Below are 5853 nucleotides of genomic sequence, written 5' to 3' on the forward strand. Positions count from 1 at the left end.
AACCTCACATTTCTACCACATAGTTATTTTTGGGTAGTAGATGTATTATTACTTTGAAGAATAAAGGAAACTATAAAATGCTAAAATTTTGTATAATTTTCTACCATCTTTTTGGAGAAAAGAGCTGTTCACCAAAAGTCAGATTAAGGATTGGAAAACTACTCCAGATGCATTATCTATGTTCCTTCTTAATGATAATGGTTTTTCATGTTTTCCTATATTGTTCTTTCATATCTTTTTTCTCTGGTAGTCTCTCAATTTCTGCAACTTAATGGGGTTAAGTGAAGATTCTGACTTCAATACTTTGTCCTGGTTTCCATGTGCCCAAGGCAGCACTGCTGTATATACCTGGCAGAGGTAGGGGTCTCCTCCTCCAGACCAGAAGTACGTCGAGAGTATTACTTCATTTATTGGTTTACATAGTTATCAAAAGCTTAAGAAATGGCAAATACTGGGCTAGGTTCTGGGTATGTGGAAATGACTAAGTATGATCTCTGTCATCAAAAAGCTTACAATGTAGTTGAAAAGTTAGATAATAAATAATTTCAACTGAATGTGATGTGCCATCATATGAGAATGAAAAATGCCAACAGAACCAAGACTGGAGGTATACTTAGATAGAAAGAAGGTGATAAGAATGACCTCAAGGGAGGCTTAAAAAAATTAAACCTATCCTCCACCCCACTGCCTAAATAGTACATATTCATCATGGACACTTTGAAAATTTCAGGAGATAGTAGAAATTCACCCAGAGTTATACCATGCAGAATCACGCACTACTAACATTTCGATGATCTCTATTTAGCTTTCTCTGTATTCATACTTTGATAATTCTGCATATACCATACCATATCCTGCTTTTTAACCTATTATTTCCCATTGAATTAAATTTTTTTCATATGCATCATTTAAAAGCTGAACAATATATTTTTAAAGAATAATACATTAGTATTAGTCTCTGTTTACAACTGACACATATATTCATTTCTATATTCTTAGTCTTTTTCCTGTACATACATATCCACATTTATGTGGGTATATATCTTTGCTTTTCATTACAATATTGGGATCATATGACCTTTATTATTTTGCAACATTTCTTCCATTTAACAATATCAATAACACTTTTCTTGATTATAACACTAAAATTTTTATTGTAAAATATGGTGTGCATTTAAATGTGCATTAAAACAAATGCACATTTTAAGAAAAATAACAAAACAAATACCTAGGTACCCTCTGCCGAAGCTAAGAAACAGAACATCACCATAAAGCCAGAAGCCTCACATATGCTCCTTTCAAATACTTCAAATACTTTCAAGTACTTCAAATATATGCCAAATAGTCACTATCATGAATTTTAGGTTACAGAATTTCCATGTTTTAAATTTCCCATGTTTTTAAAGAATATACTGCTTTACAGAACATATTTATTTCTAAACTATATATTATTTAATCTTGCCTTCTTTTGAACATTAAATAAATGGAATACACACACAAACATATGTATACAATCTTTGATTTGCTTCTATTATCCAACATTATGACTTTGAGATTCATCCGTGTTGATTCATTAAAATGTAATTAGTACCTTTAATGATCTTTAACAGAAGTCAGCAAACTTTTTCTGTAAAGGATCAGTTAGCAAATATTTTAGTCTCCGCAGGCCATACAGTCTTTGTTGCCACTATTTAACTCTACTATTTTAGTGCAAAAGCAGTCACACATAATACATAAAAAATGGGTGTGACTGTGTTTTAATAAGGTCTTATTTATAAGCACAGCTGGCCTATGGGCTGTAGTTTGCCCACCACAGCTTTATAAGTAATTCATTCAATGCTCTATAATACTTCCTTGTAATAATTTACTTCAATTTAAATGTACTTTCTGCTTTTGAAAAACATGGTTTGTTTCAGTTTTATTTTTCTATAATAAACAAACTTGCTTTAATCTTCTTGCCTGTGATTCTTTAGTTTTTCTGGGTTAAATATCGAATGGTAGAATTGCATAGGATATGTTCATTTTCAGCTTTGACAGGTAATTTCTACCTGTTTTCCAAAAATAATTTTATCAGTTCACATTCCCTTCAACAGGGAACTGGAGCTTCCATTACTCTATATCTGTGATAGTTTTGATTTTTTGCAATCTGATAAGTGTGAAATGGTCTGTGGTCTTAGCTTGTGGTCTGTGGTCTTATTTTTCCCTGGCTATTAATGATGTTAAAAATCTGTTCACATGCCAGTTGTATTTCCTCTCATATAAAATTCCTGTTTTCTTTTTAAACTATCATTATATTAAGCTGATCTTTTTGGTTTTTAGATGTTCCAGATATCATTATTTTATCTGTTATTTCATTGTAAATGTTTTTCTGGTTTCTACCTTTTTCTTTTCTTGTGACATTTTGAAAAATAGAAGTTAATTTTCATGGAATAAAATTTATCATTATTTTCTTTTATGTTTTATATCTTCTACTATCCCAAATTTAAAAAATATTCTCATATATTATCTTCTAGACATTTAATAGGATGCTTTGTTCATTTCCTTTTAATACATTTGAAACTGATTTTTTTTTAAATGCTGTAAGCTAATCTAATTTCATTTTTTCCCATATGGATAAACCAACTATTCTAGGACCATTAATTGATGACTCTGTGCTTTCCACCAATCTGCAATGCCAGCTCTGGTGCAAAGAGTTTCCATATACCAGAACTCCATTTTTTGCCCATTGGTGTGACCACTTACCCCTGTGACAATACCATACCTTCTTAATTCCTATAGCCTTATAATAAGTAATGGCATTGTAAAGGCAACCCTCTCTACTTCTTCTTCTCCTTTAAGAGTGTTTTGGCTTCTCTTGGATCTTTGTACTTCCATATAAATTTTAGGATCAGTTGTCAATCTAACAACCAACCAACCAAAAACAATCCATTTGGAATTCTGATTGAATTGTACAGAATTCAGAGTATGAATTCATGGATTTTTGATTAATTGGAATCTTCATAATGTTAGATCTTCCAATTCATAAGCATTGTGTATCGCACCATTCATTTCAGTCTTCTTTAGTGTTCATTATTAAGGTTTTATAATTTTCTTAATAAAGGTCTTCATTCTTAGGTATTTTCTATTTTTAAGCTATTATAAATGATAGCCCTTTTAAATTTAATTTGATATCGATTTGTTTATGTACAGAAATGTGATGAATTTTTATATATAAATTTTATACCAGAAAGCTTGTTAAATTCTCTTAATAATTCTAATAATTTATCAGTACTTCTTTTAGATTTTCTATGTTCATAACCACATAATCTATAAAGAATTTCTTCCTTCTCAATCCTTGTATTTTTAATTCCTTTTTTCTTGCCTTACTGGGCAAGAAATTAGAATATTCTAGAATATTCAATGTTGAAGAGAAGTGGATAAAGCAGTCACCCTTATCTTGTTCTTAATCTTAAAGCGAATCCTTCAGTATCTCACCTCTAGGTATATGTTGGCTGAAGAATTGCTGTACACATGTTTTATCAGCTTAAAGAAAATCTTTTATTGTTTGTTTACTAAGGGCTCTTATAAGTAGACACTGAATTTTAAAAATGCTTTTTGGCAGCTATTGAAATAATCATGTCTCTTTTCCTTTAAACAATTCATGTGAGGAAATATATAACTGGACTGCTTTAATGTTAAACAAACCTTGCATCCTAAAATAAAACCAACTTGGTCACATACCCATCTTATACACTGTTGGATGTGGTCTGGTGACATTTTGCTTAAGAATTTTGCATCTATTTCTGTGCATGAGATTGGCCTGATAAACTTGGTGTCAAGATAATTCCAGCTGCAATAAATGAGGTAAGGAGTATTCCCTAGTCAGGAAGGAAGAAAGTTTCCTCTACTCTTCAAGGTTCTTCTGGCTGGTCTAAGAATTAAATTGGCCCGAGACATATTAGTGAGAGAAAACCAAACAAAAGTTTAATAACATGTATATATGGGAGAGATTCAGGAAAACTGAGTAACTCACCAAAATGGCTAAAACCCTCATCTTAAATACCATCTGCAGCCAAAGAAAAAAGAGAATGTTGGGAGTAGTGGTTTGGGACTTCAAAGGAGAGAAAGGCAATTCACAAGGAGATGGAAAAGCAAATGCTTGCTGGGCCAGGCAGAAACAATGGGACACAGAAATTTTAACAAGCAGACTTTGCTAGGTTCCTCCCTGTCTACCATACCTGGTTCATACCATAGTTATCTATTGTGCTAGCTCCCTTCCTGGAACAAGTCCTCCATCTACATTCTTTTAGTCAGTTAGAGGAAAGGTCAAAGATTCTTCCCGAGTCTTTGGACCTTAAAAATAAGCAACCTAGGGCTTCCCTAATGGCACAGTGGTTAAGAATCCACCTGACAATGCAGGGGACACGGGTTTGATCCCTGGTCCAGGAAGATCCCACATGTTACGGAGCAGCTAAGCCCGTGCGCCACAACTAGCAAGCCTGCCCTCTAGAGCCCATGAACCACAACTATTGAGCTCACGTGCCACAACTCCTGAAGCCCACACACCTAGAGCCCGTGTTCTGTAACAAGAGAAGGCACTGCAATGAGAAACCCATGCACTGGAATGGAGAGTAGCCCCTGCTTGCAGCAACTAGAGAAAGCCCGCACGCAGCAACGAAGACCCAACGCACCCAAAAATAAATAAATTTATTAAAAAAAAAATCAGCCTAACTTAACCCTCATGCTAAAGAGACACATTTTGGTCTCTTTTGCTCCCCTATACCCTCTTTTTCTATTACCAAACATAGTTTGTGTAGGACTGAAATTAATTTATCCTTGAATGTTTTATAGCACGTATTGGTAAATTGTTCTTGGCCTGGAGGTTTATTTGTAGATTTTTCATTACTGTCTTTATTTCCAGTAGTTTTCAAGTATCTTCTTCATTCAGTATTGGTAATTATTTTTCTAGAAATGCATCCATTTCATTGAAGTTTAAAAATGTATTGATATTAAGTTGTTCATAATGTTGCTCTTCATCTTTTTGTGTCTGAAACTTCTGTTATTGTGTCCCTTTATTAATTCATACTAGAGTTTATGTCCTTTTTTTTTTTTTTCTTGGTCAGTTTCACTAGCAGTTTACCTAAAGTTTATAAACTTTTACCCTTGTGGACCTTGTCTGTTTTATCTTTCTTTTATATATCATTAACATTCTGTCATTATTTTTTTTCCTTCTACTGTCTTTTTTTATCTTATTTTTATAACTTCTTAGGATGGATGCTCTACTCATTAATTTTCAGCCTTTAAAAAGAATTGTAACAGACAAGCATTTTAAACTACAAACTTTCCTCTAATGATGCTCCAAATGCATCGTACATGTTTTGGTACATGATTCTTTTATTAATCTCTAATTCTAAATATTTTCTAACTTCCCTTATTAGCTCCTCTTTGAACTATTGGTTAGATTATCAACTATTTGTAATTTTTCAAGTTCCTTTTTGTGACAATTTCTAGCTTAATTACACTGTGGCCTGAGACTGTGGTCTACATTTTGAGAAAATCCAGTTTTAAGAAAAATTTGAGACCAATTTCATGGGCCATACATAGGTTGTCATTTTTTACATGACCCAGGAATACTTGAAAAGAATGCTTTACCTCAAACTTTTAAATAGTGTTGCTCAAAATCTCTGTATCTTTAATTCCAGTTCTAGGACCTAGTCTGCCATGTCCCTGGAAAGGGCAGGTAATTCATGAAGTTTTGAACTGGGTCTTTGTGGTGTTCAATCTTTGCTCTGGACAGTGTGCTCACCAGAGGGCAGGGTAGCCTCTGGTCCAAAGAGATGGTGCTGACTTTGTCTTTCAGACCTGAGATCTTCA

This window comes from Neophocaena asiaeorientalis, unplaced genomic scaffold, assembly GCF_003031525.2.
Source record: "Neophocaena asiaeorientalis asiaeorientalis breed wild unplaced genomic scaffold, Neophocaena_asiaeorientalis_V1.1 scaffold315, whole genome shotgun sequence".
NCBI classification, from domain to species: domain Eukaryota; kingdom Metazoa; phylum Chordata; class Mammalia; order Artiodactyla; family Phocoenidae; genus Neophocaena; species Neophocaena asiaeorientalis.